We start from the raw sequence: 19,178 nt of genomic DNA on the forward strand, positions 1-19,178 counted from the left end.
GTCATGCAGCTCCGAATTATAGCATTCATATATGTTCATGTTATTTAATCTATGTCAATGTAACTGGGTGTAGTGGTGCTTGACTGTTTGTAATGAATTTGAAAGGCTTATTTAATAGAAGAGGGGTGGGGGGGGGGTCTACTTTCTATAGATCAGATTCTGTGTTTGTTTGTTTTCAGTGGGGGGCCTTGGCTGACTTCCTCTCTTATCAAGAGCAATCCAAATCATGCGCTGGGAGAATAACTGTGCAGCGCTTTGGCCGGGCTGCTGTCACAGCATGGTGCAAACTGCTGTTTGGACCTGAAACAAAAAACAATACTTTCCACTAAAGTTTCAAACTTCTCTGATAACAGACCCTGCACAGAGAGAAACTCCCTCAGTGACAAAACGTTCAACTGCAACGTATGGGTTTCATCCCCATCTTCATTCGAAGCGCTGTCTCTCAGTTTGAGAACGGGACTTGCTCTTACTCTGAACCACAAATGTCCCCTGCTTGTGAATGGCTCATCTATTATTTTTCTTCAGCTCTTGATTTTTTTTTTGCGCAATAAGTCTGCATTTATGCTTCAGATATATTATATCAACTACAGTGCAATAAAGTGGTCAAGTGCAGCCGAGTGTTGAATACATTACTGCATACGATACCTTTTCTGGGCTACATTTCTTTTGTTTCTCTGGGTCTTTTTTTTTATTTTAAAGATTATTTACAGATTTTTGTAATTTTACTCAGAAAAAAGATCATGAATACCTATTGTCACATCAAATAGAAACGATTTGTGGTATGAACCAATCCGTCACGTTCAATTGTAAAAGATATATAGGCAGAAAAAGTGTGCACACGTGAATTCTGCTTTCACCTCATGTAGATTTCACTCTTAAAATTCCATTTTGTCACCTCCTTTGGGCAACAAACTTTCACTCCGAACACCAGAATTTAATTTGACACAAGGTGGAAAATGAGTTAAGCTGGAGTACGAGCTCGACTTGCAGACACGTTTGCATGACTTTGGTTGAAAGGGTGTCTGAATTCCAACTCTGCCGCAATCTTGTCATTTTGTGGCCGTGTTGTCATGATGCAGTGAAGAGTATTAATATCAGAATAGGAGTGATGCTCATTATAGAATGAGCCTAATCAATAGCTAGAATGATCGCAATCACAAAATGGTTATTCATTGTAGAGCTATTTATTTGATAGTGTCCGTGTGACAGGCGGCCCTCACATCCAGTATTACAAAAGATTAAGGACAAGCGTGCGTGCCAGCGTTGAGGAACACAGCAGAACAAATTAATTATTGATGGGATGCTTTAAAAGCTTGTGGCGTCACTAGGTATCCATTGTTACCTCTGTTTATGTTGTTCGCAGCTCTTAGTGGGGCAACGAATGAAGACGAGGCGGGCACGGCTACAGACCAGGAATTTCCCCTCCCACTCTCCTCCCTCCTCATGAAGTGCATCCTGTCACAGCTATTCTTTAAATCTCATTCTCTCTGTGTTTTATGCAGCCAGCAACACTCGCCACACATTTTGACCGGGGCACACACACATGGGTCATGGTTGGTTTATGGGCTTAACACATTAAAGGATTGAGCTGATGAGAGTGTCACACAAGCACGTATAAAAACATGTTGATATGCATCAGTAACTAATTATTTTAAATTGTTCCGAATGGAATTCATTAGCGTTCACAGAGAAATGTAATGTCAACTGAGTTGTTTGAAGTAGCCGTTGAGTAACCCCCGTATTTGAGTTTGGATCTAGTCAGTGTGAGTGAACTGATCTGGAAAGAAAGAGCCTGAATCCCGCCCTCGAGGAGTGGTTTCACGGCCAGCCAGTAGAAAACAGCTGTAAAAGACAGAGAAAATACCATGTACCCATGGCAAGGGTGCCCTGGCCATGCGTGAACTGATGCTGATGACATTCACATGTAGCTGGGATGCCTGAGTGGTTTAAGTTGCTCGGAGGGTCTCTGCAGAGACGCTGGAGGATGCGAGGAGGACAGAGACGCATTTCAACACTGCCAGACAAATACTTTTGTGGCATTTTCTCTGTTGTGCGCTCAGAGGGAAAACTTCACGGAAACATTCACGTGATGAGTGTTAGACGAGGTGAAGCAAATGCACCATTACTTCTCCATCTTTCATCATATTCAGCTCACATTAACTACCCATGCCATATTTGAATAACTTACACATTCAATTACTGACAGGTTAGGTTAGAACCTAATCCCTTTAAACCATGTCCCTGCATTTTTCTTAGATATTCAGTGTTCTCAGAATGGTGAGGGTATAACTTATTTTTTTACCTATCGCACCATGCAACACACTCCTTATTACACCTGACAGTGTCTGGTCTCCTTCCAATAACTAAATTGCTAATTAACTGCTGTTTAGTGTAATGTAAGGGTTAAGATTTGGTGCAAGATGATCTGAAATCTCACTTCACTGCTCACTAGAGAGTAAACTGTTAGGCAAGAGTGAATGGGTAAACAAGGAAATGGTTTTAGACACAGCCAGAGGCAGCTGTTGATTCAGCGCGAGCTCTTAAGTTCTTTTGTCTCATTCCTCATGTTTTTCTGGCTACCTTTGGGAACATTATAAACCTGTTTGCCTCCAACAAGGATGTGATGTTTGTGTGTTTGTTTGTTTGTTAGTTAAAAGAATTATATAAGAGCTTGTTGACCGTTATCCATTACACGTTTATGGGGGGGCATGGCCAGAGGAACATTGCACTGCTGTGGAATCCGGATCCAGGAATTATTGTTATTTATATTTTAATCAGACATGTTTAAGGTAATCATATTTATGAGTGCGTGAAATTTGTTGCAGATCCAAATACAAAACTGGATCTAAGTTAAATGTGGTGTCAAACTGCTGCCTTGGTGAAGGTATGCATTCTGAGTGCCATTATGGATTGTTCATGGACATAATACTAATATCCATGTTGATTTAAAATGCAAAAATGGCTGTATTTGTGTGAAATGTGCTGTCACTGGCCAAAGATCTACAGAAACAATCTGATAAGAACTTCCTTGTATTCCTCTCAACCGTCCAAACTTCATGAATAATAATACTTTTAACAGATACATAGTTTTTTATTTAATTATTTTGTCACTTAAAGAATGGTATCTATAGCTTGTATTGAATTCTTGTTTAACAATTGAGATCAAATATGCCCTAATCCCCCACAACACGCAGGAGACTAATGACTAACCGGGGCCTCTCACAGTCCAGCAGAGGCTACAGTGTTGACAAACGCCCACACCACAAGGAATCCGTAGCTAATCAATGTATAACATGGGCGGCGATTGCAAATTAATTCTATCATTCGGCTGCTTATATCGACATGAGATGCATTAAACCTGAACAGAACAGATCCCGGATCCCTTAGAGATGAATGAATGAGGCTGAGTTCCCTTCATCATCATGTATTGAGAGAACAACAATCTTCTTCTTGGGCATCAAATTAAAGATAACAGACAATAACAGAGTGGACAAGATAAGAGTTTTCAGCTATGAAATATGTATGCTTCAAATTCTGACTGATTAATACCACATTTAAAGTCACAGAGGATAGACCGAGGATCAGATATGTATCAGATAAGATATACACTGATACCAGCCGCCTGGAAGAGACTGTGTTGTAACTGTACCCTTTGTGTGTGTGTGTGTGTCTGTGTGTCTGTGTGTGTGAGCAGTATATGAAGCCCACAGTGCCATCAGGCCCTCATAAGAGGAACTGCTACTTTCTTGTGCCTCCTCACCACTGTCTCCACTCCAGCCTTAAATTTGATTCTTATTTCTATTTGCCAGCAGCTTCTCTATGAAACCTTTGAACGAGTGCATGTTGTGCTGGTACTGGGAGTTCTTTTTTTGTATTCACTACACTGTCAGTTGACGTGTCATATGTGGGTGTCTCCGTGCGTCTTCGTGCGCGTAAACCAGTGGGCTCGGGAGGGGTGGCTGGGATCTTGGCAGACAAATCTGGACAGATAAGATTGCTTCCCAAAACGCGGAGAATCTAAACACACACGCAAGCAAATGGACAGACTGCGTGCGTATGGTGATCAGACTCATATGGGCACAAAACGACGCACACTCACTCTTCCACACATACACGCGCGCACACAGCTGAGTAGGACACTGGGCAGAGTGCGTTCCGCCGATCATCTCCGTCCCTCCCTCCAGCCAGTGGATTGTGTGCGCCTCTTCCTCCTGCCACAGTGCTGAGAGAGAGTGCGAGCCTGTGGGTCGAGAGACTGCATCAAGAGCTGCTTGCATCTGGGAGCGGGTGCGTGGGAGTTGTTCTCTCTCCACCTGCCATTTGCATTCTGTCTTTATTCTCCGGCTCTTTGCGCTCATCCTCGGACGAGTCCGGTACGCGCAGGGAGTCCCATTACCCACCGAGGGAGCATCGCCGCTGTGTGTGTCTGCGGTGAGGGTTTTGGCTTTTCCAACCACAGCTGTCCTCGGTACACGACCTCTAGAAATCGTTGGAAATCTGCATAGAAACGACTGGCTGCGTCGTTTTCGCCTTTTTTTCCGAGAGCTGGGTTTCAAGCGAATGGACTTGAGATAGTGCGTCTCAATTTGCGTCTTGGTGGCTGGGAGTTGCCGTCGGGAAGAAATGCGAAAGGATGCTTGGACGCAGTGAAGGCTACAGCAGGTGAGTGTCCGATCCCGATGGCACAAAAGCGGGTCCTTCTTTTATTGTCCCAACGGTGTTCGTGCGTAATGTAGCCGCAGTTTAATGTGGGCCAAGCTTTTTTGATGGAATGCAGCTAAAAACACGATCTCTGCGCTACTTGGGAGAAAAACACATCGCTCAAACGTGTGACTTCTTAATGTGCTTCCGAACAACGGAGACTTTACTTCAGCAGAGATACAGACGGAGCTCATCCCGGTATAATATCGGATCCGGCAAAGTCCGCGGTGATCACCGGGCAGCACTGGTTGTCAGGGCAGGGAAGCAGGAGCAGGTTCTCGGAGTGTGGTTAGGCGCGTCCTCTGCAGGTAAAAAACGCATCTCATCCGCGCTGATTATGAAAATTAATTTATAGATTTGTTATCGATGAACCTTCGGACTATTTAATCATCTTTTCTGGTCATTCATTCATGTGTGTGTGTGTGTGTGTGTGTGTGTGTGTGTGTGCGCCTGTCTGAGAGGATGAAGGCTTAAGCCATTAATCAAATTTAATTGTCCCGCAAATGTGTGTGAGTGTGTGTGTTGGAGGTGGAGAGGGTTGGGGGGGGGTGGGGGGGGGGGTTGAATTGAAAAATGTTATCTTAATCTAGCCTTTATTTGGCCTCGTACACGCAGTGGGCTGAGGTTACCATTCCTCATTGTGTGGAAGTGTGAGGCAGGTCCTCCCCGCATGCCATTTTATTCATCTGCAAAAAAAAGATGGCTATCTGTTAAATGGGCTGTGTATATACACAACAACAAAACAAAAAGCTGGCCAGGGCTTCTGCTGCAAAGGAGTTGTGCATTTTATATTGATTCCTCTCAAAATGACTTGGGGATTCTTGTTTTCATCAAGGCAGCAGTCGTGGGATCCCACACTGCCACTACACAGGACACAGGGTGAAACTTGTGTGTTGGTGGGAGCCACACACCGTCGGTTGTTGGTTATTCAAGGCGGCATTTGCACAGAACATATGACAGTGGCCTCCCCTGATTATTTCTTCTCCTTATTTCCCTTTTCTCGCCTTGTATTGTCCGGCACTGGCTCTCATAATGACACACCAGACACCCAGTCGCGGCAGAGTATCAGAAGACTCTGTGATGCTGTGCCTGCGGACATTCATAAAGTGCTGTAGCTGTATTGGTTATAAATAGCCGGAGGGAGCGGACAGCCAGATACAGCAGGAGCAGCCTCCTGTAGTTGGAGGCGCAGCAGCACAGCCTCTCCAGCTTTATCTGGACCCACAATCCAAGATGATAGATGGCTGATACACTCTGAGATGTCACGCAGATACAGGGGCAAGGGTGTGGCACAAGGAGGGGGGTTTAAAGGGGCATTATTGCCTATCCTTTGTTTTGTGTTTTCCCCTCAGCTTTTGTGTCCTCTCATGACCAAACAATTATTTTTCCATTTCAGTAGTTATTTTAGAGCGACCTTATCACATTAAATGTTTCTCTGTATACCAGCAAGGTGTCACAACATCCCTAAAGGCATGTTTGATTTCACTCCCAGGACTGAAATCCTCTTTTTCTGTGTGGTTTTCCGGTTGATCCAGTTGATGAATGTGTTGCTGCAGACTCAATAATGTCTGTCTCAGGAAAGCGGGGCGGCTGAAGAGTGCGACAGCTTTGTCCCCACCCCTCTGGCCCCCTTCATTAAACAAATGTGCGGCCGCTGACCTTGACCATCCACGAGCCGTCAATGAGATTCACCTCTTTGCCCTGCAGCAGGCTACAGGACATATGCAGCAAAGAGCACCACCACCACCCTTCTACCCCACAACATTATGCTACTGGGGACACGCTGTATTGAATTACAACACGTTGATCAATGTTTGCAATAAGCCAAACCTCTACATAGTGGCCAGTATAACAGAGTATCAGATGTCAGGAAAATCATGCTCCTGATAACAGCATTATATATCAGGGAATTTATGGAGTGATTATTACATCTTAGCATGTTTGTAATTTAATCGCATATGAGAAGAATGGGGAGGCTCACCAATGAGGAAAGAATACGCGTGTGTGCATAATTTAAATCATTTATGAAAGAAATCAGCCCTCGCCATAGTTTTGTCGGCGTGACAGGGGCAGAGGAGCAACCGAGACCGAGTGGGCGGCGATGGTGTGGACAACGATGCGGCTGCATGATGACTGATCACACACTAAATGACCAATAGCCTTAGTGAGCAGGGCAATGCTGGCTTATGACGGGAATATGCATGTCTCCTGGAGACAGTCATCCTGGGTGTAAAGCTGACACCTACTGCAATGACAAGGTGTTTATTAGCTCCCAGTTGCGAGGCCATGATGCCTACATAATGCTCTGATGACACAGTGCTGAGAGCTTCCACCCGGGACCGCAATTAAGTTGTTTTCATAAGACCCGACTGCCATTCTACTTGATGCCACTGCCTTGATACGTCAGTGCCCGAGGCTGGGTGGCATGTTTATAAAAGGCCCGTAGTAGCTGTTTGATTGGCGGGGGGGAGGGTGGCGGCTGCTCACAAGTCTGTGTTGTCCTTGGTAGATGTCTTTTGAATCAGATAAGGAGGAAGAACAGCAGCAGCAATTGTTTAAAAAATCCTCAGGATTCCTTTTTTGGGCCGTCTTTTACAGATTCAGCCGTGCATTCCCTTGGAGCAGGGTACGTGCCACCTATGGTTAAATTGTCCTAGTCTCTGTGGCAGTGGCATTTAACACAGCTTCATAATATCATCAATCTAATATTCAATTCACTTGTTTCAAAATGAGTCGAACATCTGAAGCATAGTAGCAAATGGTTGTCTGGTTGCACTCTGCCCCCAAAACACCAGGTCTTGTTACTTGCAGCAGTGTGCGTGCTCAGTCATTTATTGCTCTCGCAGCGGGAACAGCTTTATGGTTTGCAGGCCTCTGGGTGACCAATAATCAAAAGAAGCTCATCTGTTAGGCACCAGACATTTCATGCTGCTTTGACTAAACTCAGTCCAATATATATGAATTCATCCAGGGTTTCAGCAGTAAATGCTGCAATATATAAACACACATCAAACCTGTGTGTTGCCCTCTACTTTACCTTCATTAGTGGGAAAGTGGCTCTAACTGCATCATTTCTCCTTTGCTCTCAATCCCATGATGTTGGACACATTAACATAATGAATGTATACAATAATACAGCATTCATACAAAAAAGGTTAGCGTGTATTTTTCACATCAATGACTCTGGCCACTGATTGTGCTCATTAGTTAAGTGGCTATATTTCCACGGCTCGTTCTAACTAAACACAGCTATTAAAAAAAGACTGGCCAATTACGATGACAACAATATTTGTATTTGAATGGATTCTTTAGGTGAAGAGTCACTTCACAGTAGTTGTCAGGGGCCTGTCAAAATGCATTCACATTAGCCTGTAGGGTTCCTTCACCTTTAAAGGAATCAGCTTATTGTGATCTGCTTCACAGCGCTGAGGAAGAGAAATCTTTAGGGAATTTCTGCAAAGGTGGCCTGAGGGAGCAATTGCACATTTCATGCCTGCGTAAAAAAGAAAATCAAGATATCCACACAGAAGAGCGAGAGTCCTGTTCTTCCAAGTTTTTACCGTATTCAACCCACATGCAAGTGCATCCATGTATTATAAATGTAATGGGACTTGACCACTGCTCATATTTTGATGATCTCTTGAATTCCCTCACCTTCAACTTTCAATGAAATTATATTGCGAAGCGTTTACTTTAATTAGATGCAAACTCCTAATCATTGTCAAGCCTGAAATAACCTCCTGCTATAAAGCACTCGGAGTCCCCTTGGAGGATGCATCATTAAAAAAGGCATTGATGGTGGACGAGGTTATGGGTCAAGGGTTGGGGAGGTGTTATTGTGCTTACTAAGGCTCCGCTCCAACACCCTGGAGAAGGCATTTGTATTCACTGCAGAGGGACTGATCAATGCCTATGCTGGTGCCCCTGTTGCTAGGCAGATTTAAACTTAGACATCTCTCTTTGAGATGATTGTGTGATTGACACATAAGGGAACAGTGCTGCTGGTGCTAAAGCTCCTCATGCAGTAGATGTCCTCAGACTGGCTGCTTCGTAGAAGAGGTCGCTGCTAAAACAACGACAGTGAGTTCCAACAGGAAAAATTCTCTCTCTAACTTGTGTTTGCTGCCAGTAGCCATCTGCAATTTATTCTTGGCGCTGGTTATATTTCAAGTATATAAGCTCGACACAAAGCAGCACAAAACCAAATGTGATGTATTTTGGTGTGAATTCTAATCCCATTGTTATTAACAATGGCTTCCCTTTCTTACCATCTGCAGACAATGGATATTATTGTCTCATTTGATACTCGCATTTCTGACTAGACCCGGAGGAAATTGTTTGCAGCCGTGATGATTAGCATTGTGCAGCAAAATGACAATATGTTGCATCTGCTCCACAGCAAGCATCTATTCAAACTGCACTATTCAGTGGCCACTGGAAATACAACAGCAGCTCCACTTACACGGCCACACTTAAATGGAGCGTGTGATATTTCCAATAAATGGGAGCAAGTTTTGTCTTTTGCCTCATCTCCCTGATGTAATGGCTGTTAAAACACCCTGTTGAGATTCAGAGTTCAGTGAGTTCGGTGTTTAGAAACAATATTAGTGCTCTCAGCCCTCTCATGTCTGGGTAGAAGGCCGACCGAGTAGCTACTTAGGAGTGGAGTTGTCATTTACATCCGATCTGCTTCAGGTTTGCTCCGGTTTCAAAGTTGCTGGAGCTTAAAATATATCAATTTTGTCATTTAAAAAAAAAGAAAAACATTTTAGGATCATATTTTCCATGATGTGGAAACAGTCCACCGTTTCACACTAAGCAAATTCATTTTAAATAGATATGAACATGTCGTTGAACTTGTACTGCTCTTTCAAAAGTGCCATCAACTCATCCAATTAGAAACCATTAGAAATAATTGGACACCCCTGTTCAAGTGCTCCCACAGTACAGTACACAAAGGCTGCCCTCCGTGATGCTTGGATTAGAGCGCTCCCTGATAATTCAAATATCTGAATGTGGCCGGTATCTCCTCCTTATGTCAGATCAGTGAAGTTGCTTTATCATCCCTTGACAGTCTGGTCCCATTTATCATGTGATTCAAGACAACACGGCCATCAGCAGGAGGCTTTTCCCCTAAAAGCTCACTTTCCCAGTCTCTTTGCTCTCACTCCCTCTGTTAAACTTCCCTGAAAGCACTCTCTCTCTCTCTCTCTCTCTCTCTCTCTCTCTCTCTCTCTCTCTCTCTCTCTCTCTCTCTCTCTCTCTCCTCTCTCTCTCTCTCTCTCTCTCTCTCTCTCTCTCTCTCTCTCTCTCTCTCTCTCTCTCTCTCTCTCTCTCTCTCTCTCTCTCTCTCTCTCTCTCTCTCTCTCTCTCTCTCTCTCTCTCTCTCTCTCTCTCTCTCTCTATGCAGTGTCGGGGAGAGAGAGAGAGCAAGGAATGACAGAACAATGTAATAAAGACCCACTAATACCGTCGATGGAGGGGAGCGAAAGTGCAGGGTGGAAACAAGAGGTCGGATTTCAGGTTATCGACCAGCCTGGGTGGCTTGAGGGAGATGTTAGTTTGCTAGACATGAAGAAGCGGCAGTATTCGAGCCCAATGGTTAGACCTGAAACAGAGCTTACTCATATCTTAAAGAACTGCTATGAAAGAATACAGAGGAATTAGCATATTTGGCTCTTTAACATAAGCACCATATTCTTTTTGTATTCTGGGATTCCTCTGTCTTGGAAATTAAATAACCGCTTATGACAGCTGGGATGTGACACAATATCCTGTCTGTCTTTGGGATGTGACAAACAATGCAGAGGCAGATTCCATTTTGTCATGTGCGTTCCCGTTTAGTGGAAAACATGTCCAAGATGGAGCGAAATCTAGAATATAACAGGGCCACAAATAATAACCATTCTCCTCACAAACATTGTCGTTTGCTCAACAATACTTTAAAAAATAATGACGAATCCCGAAATCTGTTGACTGTTTAAACATATACTTAAGATATCAGAGAGTGAGAAAGTCCAAGTCAGTTCCCCAGTAAAGCCTCCACATAATGTAACACAGAGCGCTGCAAAAAGCGCTGCAAAAAAAAAACTAAAAACAAAAAGAATATAAATATCTCAGAATGAAAAAGAGTTGCCGTAAACGTAGAATATTTCAACTTGGAAAAACAACGAGAGTCAAGAGCTTAATCGACAGTAGAATTTAAACGTGTTATTGGGAATGCGCCTGAGCGGAGAATCTCCTGCTGCGTTATTCATGTGTTCAAGGCAAACTCTGAACAATGTCCTTACCTAACAAAAGCTAGAGAGACCATCATCTTTTACCTGAGATATTTTGGTTGACTTCTTGTTTAAATGGACAGAAGATATAAGAGGGGTGGGAGGGGAGGTGGGATTCCTAGTCGGACTCAAACCAGGGATGTTGTTATTTCATATCCACCATATGAAACCCCTAAATCTGTCTCATACACGGCAGCATGCTCGAGTGCAGTGGCTCTGATGCGAGAGAGATTTGATCTGAAATATGTGGTTTGTTTGATGGAACCTTGCGCGGCAGCAAAAAAACGCAGCCTCCTTCTCGGAGCGGAGCTGCACGGTGCAGGCGGGGCTGATTACGCAGAGAGCCAAGATGGAGATTCTCATTTAGTCGGAAGAGAACGCAGGGAGCTTTTTTCAGGTGCGGCTGACGACTTTGAGATTAATGTTTGCCATAAGTAAATCCACACCTCGGTCCACTCTGATTATTTTTCTCATCTGGTCTAAAAGCAAAGTGTAGCTCCGACTTCACGAGCTGGAGATCGATTGCTCCTGTTAATACCTCTGGACAGACTTTTTTTCTTAAACTCCCGTTGATGCCAGTCACATCCGTTGAAGATGGGGGAGGGCAGTTTAACCAGTGAGAAGGTTCTGTTGGTGGTGGTGGTGGCATGTGGGTGGGGAGGGTGAGACTGATGAAAGAGCCAGTCAGCGATCAAAGGCGAGAAAATGACATGGCATTTGACCTGGTTGGCCACAGAAGTGCAAAGTAGTTTGGGAACCTGTGGGAATAGAGGGGGGGTGGCAAGGATGGGCTTTTTTAGCCTTCCATCTCATAACTGATTTAGCATGGGACTCCCAAGGTGCAAAGGTGGGAACAAGTCATTACGATGACAAAATGAATATATATCTATATATATAGATATATATTGTTGTAGTGAAACGTGTTGTAGGTCTCACTGTGCATTACTGCTGTGAATAGGCAAAGCTTTTTCTGTATAAAGACACAGGAGTAATAATATGATCCCTCCTCACCCTTGTCTTAAACATGTGGTAGATATGCAAATGTCATATAAATAATTCAGATCTTCCGTATTTCTTTGTGCTCGTACCTGCCATGTTGGCAATAATGAGTCAAAGAAAAACAAGTGCATTTTCCATTTCCCATAGCTCGTCCCTCAGCCTAAGCCCCTTAACAGCATGCACCCAGTTATTTTCTTTATCATCTGATTTGCCGTCTGCTTAATAATGCATCACGGACAACAGTAGATAACAGTCTGCCCTAAATGTACACGAGTATAATTCAATTTATAGATTAAATTTAATTGTTTTTATCTCAAATGTCATACTTTCATTTTATTATATTTTTTATTTCATGTGACTCAAGACCTTGATCACATGGGATGGCGCCCAAAGAGAACGTACAAAAACGACACAGGGCAAAGGTAGGATCCATTCTCCAAAACAAGCCCGGAGTCTGGAGGGTTGTCATCCATCTTGTTTTGGCCAACAATCTAAACACAGGAAATGTTTTGCTCGATGAATACTTAGAAGGAATTGTTTGAATTATGAATATAGTTATTAATAGATTTCTCTGTTGAATGACTCATCGATTAATAGACCTATTTAATTCTGAGTGCAGCATTTAAATGATACTAAAATTAGACCACTGCAGTGCATCTGTTTATCGTCTGGTCTCTGTTTAGTTTCAGGAGAGCTTTCATCTTAGCAGGATGGTGTCTGTTAATCCACCATTGCTGTTATTTCGTCCATCGGCCAAAAGCTATAAATAGGTTTTTAATCACCCAGACTGCACCGATTTTTATTTTTAAAAAACAAGAAACATGTCTGCAGTTAGCTCTGCCTGCGTACGTCTCCTCTGTAGATGTCATACAAGTAACATCCCAACGGGGTGAACATGACAAGACCACAAAGATGGACTTTCTAAAATGTATCTGCCTGTCAGTAGCGACGCAGCGCTTTGTGAGAAGAGAGAAAAAAAAGCAGTCGTTCTCCTTAATTAAGGCAAAAGTGGCAGAGCGGATCTCACTGCCTTCGCTCCGCAGACTGACGCTGGACCAGCTTTGATACCAATTTTAATAAGACTATAAAGAGGGTTTCCCAGTGTTAGGAGATATAAATGCACACATGGCGTATATGAGCTTATCAAAACCGACCATTTGAAATCTGTTCTATCATAATCGCTTTGAGGATTTCAAAGCCAAAAAGGAGCAACATTTTAACGAATCTATTTTTCTTCTGTAATGATTTCTAAGAGGGTGCACAAGTGTTGACAGGGGATTTGCCGTGTCCCCGCCACCCTAAAGTCATCCGGTAATACTACACAGGGTCACCTTATCCCTGATCCATGTGCAGCATGTGAAATACCTAGATGCCTTTCGTAAAGATGAAATTCTGCTTCCTCTAGTACCCGGCGGATTAGCGGAGCCAGTGAGATGCGATTCTCTTCTTTTCACTATCTTTATGACCTCCTCTCGTACTACGGGGAGCCAAAGATAGGGAATGGGGAGGATACAAGGACAGCTTAGACAAGTAATTTTGCCTTTAATTGCTCGAACCTCCCATGAGTGCGGTTGCTTAAGTACTCCAAAAACTGTTGTTGTTTTCCTGCACGCAATCTTTGATTATATGAAGGTCAGCGTTTTTTCCTCTAAGCTACTTATGAACGAATTTGGAGCAGGTGGATTGCGCGGAGAGATGAGACGAAACTCCCTCGCTGGAGTCGAGAGCGAGAGTGAACTGTCCAATTTTTTCTTTCAGGACTTACTTTGCTAACTGTCTCCTAAGCCAATCTCAGCCATATATACAGAAGTATTTGTCCCCCCCCCCCCTTCTGCTTAGTCCTCATTTCCCAGTCTGTATCAATAGAGTCATTATGTGGGGTTTTATCTGGCTAATTAAGGCTTCATCTTTCTGGGCGATCTCTCAGAGGACATGGATTAAGCTCCCCTATCTCTGCACTGGAGCCACGCTGGGGTCGGCCAAGCCTGCGCTTCTCTCTCACTCTGCGCCGGGGTGGGAAAAGCATTGACATGTTAAGGTTGTTTTTCGGTGAAACGATACTCTTGAGAAGGAGAGGAATATAAATATTGCACGCCAAACGCGGGAATCACACACCCTGCAAGCTCAGAATGTGCAGGATTGTGTTTGCTTTTCATCGATTCACGTCCTGTGTGTTAAAGCTTAGACTGCCTACCAGCTACAAAAACAAAACAAAAATCTTTGTGTTTGTGTGCGTCAATGTATGTACCTGTTTTACCAACAGAAAGCCATTTGGATAGATACCCCGGCAGACCGCGGCCTTTGGACAATTCGTTTACAGTCGGTTTGACTGCCTCAACAGACTCCATTTTGTTTGCATAAACAATCAGGTTGTCCATTTGAGTTGGAGCCGGCATCCTGAGTCACCGTTTACCAGCGCAAGTGCGGCACCATATGAATTTCAATTGCCTTGTTGTTGTGGGTCCACTCGACATTTTAGCGCTGAATGTCGACAGATGAAGGTCCGGGTCAGGCCTCATTAAAACAACAGCCACATTACGCGAACCACATTACGCGAACCATCCACACAGAGGATGAGAGGGAAGACCTCATAGTGATCCACTGCCGACCCGAGGTTAAATCTCCCTTTTCTCTCGTTGCTGCGGAGAGCGTCGCAAAGAAAACCTTTTGTTTTGATGGTGCAGAGGCACAATCAGACTCAGAGCTTTGGCTCACGTGCACCTCTGGTTTTTGATAAAGCACCTATGAGACAGTGCTTTTGTCTGAGCCCGTGCCATTGGAGGAGATAAATCCTAAATGAGTAAACCGAAGTCTCTTCCCTTCGGCTGTTTTATACCAGAGCCTGAACATTTAAGAGCCATAAATCAAGACCTATGGTGTGGTGATGGTGTGGAGGGAGGGTCACCTTCATGGACATTCTACAACAACCAAGTATTTAGAAGAAAAAATAAGAAAATGACTAAGCATTTAAAAAAAAAGGGAGAGGGAGATGAATAGCCCCAAGGCTGAGGCAGAGGAGTTGTTTTATTGCTTATTTTCCTTTTTTGTGATATATGTGAAAACGTGCTAGTGGCGAAGTGTGAAATGGTACATATAGAGGCCGTGGGAGATGGATGGCACGACTGTGGCTTTAATCAGTCCAATGCCACTGAATTCTTGCTTGAATAAAAATGACTGTTGCAACTCATGACCGCATTATTAGAAATCATTTCGAGTGATATTGAACATTTTCTCTCTAGTCATAAAGGGAAAGTCATGAAGGTATATTTAAAGATAAATCCTGACATTCAAGGTTTATTACAAAGATTGAAAGCTTGTTTTAAACAAAGAAACGAAAAGAGTCAAACCAACAGCAGATTCTTGAACTACAAGGGCATTGGTGATATTGTTGTCCATTATTAAAAACGACATTTTAGTTATGATCTTATATAGGCTTAACTGTTAACAGACAAATGTTGCGTTAACACAGTTATATATTGTCTTTCTGTTCTGACATTTCTGTTAAGACTGAAATATTCAGGATAAGCTATACAAGCTACTATGGTTAGTAGTCAGTTCGATTGTCCATACAATTATGCCTCATTGTAAAACAAATATAAATACAAATTGTGATAAATCCAGGTGTGCATTATTTTAAATATCACCAATGATTTACAGTCCAATGCATATAAAGAAGCAATACGTTTATGGTAAATGGGTGGCATCAACTCAAATACTTTAAGGTGTACCAGAGTCCCTTAAAGTAATACATAAATTGGTAACAGAATTGACTGCAACCAGAACGGTGAACTAGTGGCAGAAACTTGGTCTATGGGCGGAGAAGGCTTCTGGTTCGTCTCTGGTTCGATTCCACGGAGAAACAACAAAAAGATGAACCAGGATTCTCCCTACCCTGTCTAGTGCCCCTGAGCAAGGCACCTTACTCCCCCAACATCTGCTCCCCGGGCGCCGTAGATGGTCGCTCACTGCTCTGTGTGTCCTGCACCAGATGGGTCAAAAGCAGAGGTTAAATTTTCCTACCCGCATGAGTGTGCCTGTGCATTTCTGTGCATGTGTTTGGGACAAATAAATGCATCTTAATCTTAATCTGAATCTTAAAAAAAATTGAAATAAATAATTGAAAAAACAAAACAAATCCTATTAATGTGGTTATTAAAAATGAACTGTAACATCCACGGGACATTGTACAGTCTTAAAATAAATCTCTTAGTGCTTTCTAAAAGTCAATAATTGCTACACTCTCCCTAAACTACTTATAATGCATCTATGGCATTTATGATGCTCACATTCTTTTTTATCAGGAAACACATGCAGTGAAGCGGGAGACTGTATCTGCAATTGACAATTATCCAAATCTCTAATACTGAAGCATCCAATTTATCATTTGAAGCCCATTGAACAGTACAAACACTGAATGCAGCATCTTTATCATTTGTCCTTTTCAACCACACAAGCATTTCTTTGGGCTTATTTCTAGAACACAAAGACCGACACACACAGTAATCAATGTGGAAAACAATCCTTGTTTTGTTAGAGTTCACATTCGCCACTGTTTGGTCTGTAATCTTCGCCGCTCTCCACCACAGTATGTTATGCAGCAGCATCCTCAGATGAGAGATGTCAATGCATTAGTGTGGCATTTTCTGCATCAGGGTCACCTCTCCATCAACTAATTACAGCTCGTTTTCCTTTAAAGGCCTCACTGTGCAATGCAGGGCCGACTAAGCAGCGAAGGCACATTTCCTTCACCACACTGAGAGGCAAGCCTTTCGTTGCCAGTCACTATTAAAGTCAATATGGCCTTGAGCCGCAGCACACTGTGCCCATCACATTTCCTAGCAGCAGAAAGGATATAGACTAAATTATTTATTATGAAATGTAGGCATATTTCCATGTTGACTCCCGTAATTGTGGAGCCAGTGTAGCTTGCGGTGGAGTCGCAGCTAAGGAAGCTACAAGCTACAGCCGAGTGTGGTAGGAATTGATATAGTGATTCTTCCCCATTTAGCATGAGAGCGCACATACTCACTCTGGGCAACTGCCAAATCCACTCATTTCATCTCAGGGAAAAAAATGTATTCACTCACAAATTGAGTGAGAAGAGTAATATTTCACTGGCTCCCCCCTTAGTTAAAGTTGATCCACCCTTGAATTAATTTGCTGAGATATTCCGTACGGTTCTCAAGCAGAAGTTTTACAATTTCAACATCTCCACCTTTCAAAAAAGGAAAAAACTATCCTTCCCCCATAGCACTACTCGAGGACTAGAGGTAAGAGCTTGATTTTGCGGCATAATATTAACTCATTGCTCATTAATTTTTAATTCTGAGATAAAGTATGGATTAATTTAAATCAGTGTGGCTGAACGGATAGGCACCATGTTTGTTTATGTAACTGTATATGTCCTGCAGCCTTGTGTAAATAGATTCCTCAATATCAGTCTTTAATGCCATACATAAAAACATGAACAGTGCACCGTTTCTCATTCATTTGAAAGTGGTGTCAGTTGTTGGACTCCACTGTAGATGGCAATATAGAAAAATAAAAAATTTAAGGTGAAACGCAAATGAAGCAGAGTGATTTGTGAAATTTCAGTTACTACTGGTCTCTGTTTTAAGTTGAGTTTTACTCAACTCTCTTACAGCTGCTTTTTAATAAAAATCGATTCTAGTTCTGTGCAACAAAAAAGCTGCATTGTGCAGATGAAGAAAATATGGATTATTACATACGTTAAATGTTTTCATGGCTGCTCCACAAAGCAGCAATGGGCGAACCTGCTTATTGGCCTAAGCTCCTTTGCTTCTTGCACAAAAGCCTGTAAATTCATTACAATAATAATATTGAGACATCAGTGTTTCTTCATAATCAGAAGCTTGTGCTCCCTGATACCAGAGAGGAAAAGGGGTTCCTTAATTTTGGAAATGAAAAACTACAAGGGGAGAATGAATTAAAGTGTCATTTAAAAAGTATTAACCTTTAAATTAACAACAAGTTATCTTAACTGTTAGCTCATGTTTTTAGTGCAAACAATCAGGGCCTCTTTCTTTTTCATTACTATTAAAAGGGTTTATATGCAGAAACATATCCGGGCCTATTTTCAGTTAAGTTCCTGTCGAAAAAAACGTGTATACTGACTAAGGTAAAGCAAATTGATCTGAACTAACCTTTACTACGAAATTCACTTTGTTTGCAAGCAGAAAAGTTCAGAAGTTCAGTGGCAAATATCATCTGTGTGCACAGTGCAAACATTCTGGATGCTCAGACACAGCCCTGCACCAACACTTTGTGAAATCAGTTCCACCACTGAGTTCCAGGATAACTGCTGGCTTGTTATTTGAGTAGGGCTAAAATAGATGAATATTTGAAGGACAGGTGAATTTTGTACATTTCAGTTCATTGTTATAAATAAATGTCACAAAAAGGCCCATCAGTTCCAATGGCCAAGTCTTAAAGGAGCTTACCAACCAAGAAAAAGATAAGATTTTTCATTTTGATGAAAGAAAACTGAATTACAGCAACTTCTCCAGTTTAAGAATCCAGAACGAGCTAATGTGATATCTTTCTTGATAAAGTCAATTTAATGATTAATCGCTTATCAGTCTTATCGAGCTATCCTTCGTGGATCGATGAATAAGATTGTATCGGAGGCTGACTCTTTAAACATGGCTGGCCTGACAGTCGTTTACATCTTGCTAACAATTTGTGTGACTTGTTGGTGAAACAAGATGATAATCACAAACTTTAATAAAATAGTCTGAAAAGAACTGCAAACTAAAGAGAGGACCATTCTCATTGGCCAGTTGCTTGAAACAGACAAAAGGAACCTCCTGGGGCCTTGTTAGTACTGGCCTCTCTATCTTCCAAACTAAACAAAGTAGATCCGGCCAGGTTCGTCCCACGCACATTATTTACAGCAACACACAAAACCCAAGATCAGTATCCAAGTATAACATAAAAACCTTGTGTGACCTTCATGGATTATTGTCTGTCCTACATTCACTGTCACTGTGCTTTTCCAATCTATCACTCAGCGGTGCTGCGGTGAACCGAAGGATGGCGTCTCCTGTAGTGTTTGCAGAGGAGTCAATGTGCAGCTGCTTGTGGCCCGAGACATAATCGCCTCAAGTGTTGAAGGCTCCGTCAGCAAGTTGTCCCCAAACTAAAAGATCAAGTCTCAGAGTAAGGGGCACAGTATTATGG

At 42.6% G+C, this 19,178-nt stretch overlaps 1 protein-coding gene across 1 annotated transcript in view; it reads left to right on the forward strand.

The window, feature by feature from the left end:
- Positions 1–3,985: 3,985 nt before the first annotated feature.
- Positions 3,986–19,178, forward strand: part of lingo1a (leucine rich repeat and Ig domain containing 1a) — a 33,677-nt gene continuing 18,484 nt past the window's right edge. The window contains exon 1 of the mRNA XM_062390644.1: positions 3,986–4,662. The gene's annotated coding sequence lies outside the window, so the exon portion shown is untranslated. The remainder of the gene's footprint in view (positions 4,663–19,178) is intronic.

The sequence above is a fragment of the Platichthys flesus genome, chromosome 6 (assembly GCF_949316205.1).
Source record: "Platichthys flesus chromosome 6, fPlaFle2.1, whole genome shotgun sequence".
NCBI classification, from domain to species: domain Eukaryota; kingdom Metazoa; phylum Chordata; class Actinopteri; order Pleuronectiformes; family Pleuronectidae; genus Platichthys; species Platichthys flesus.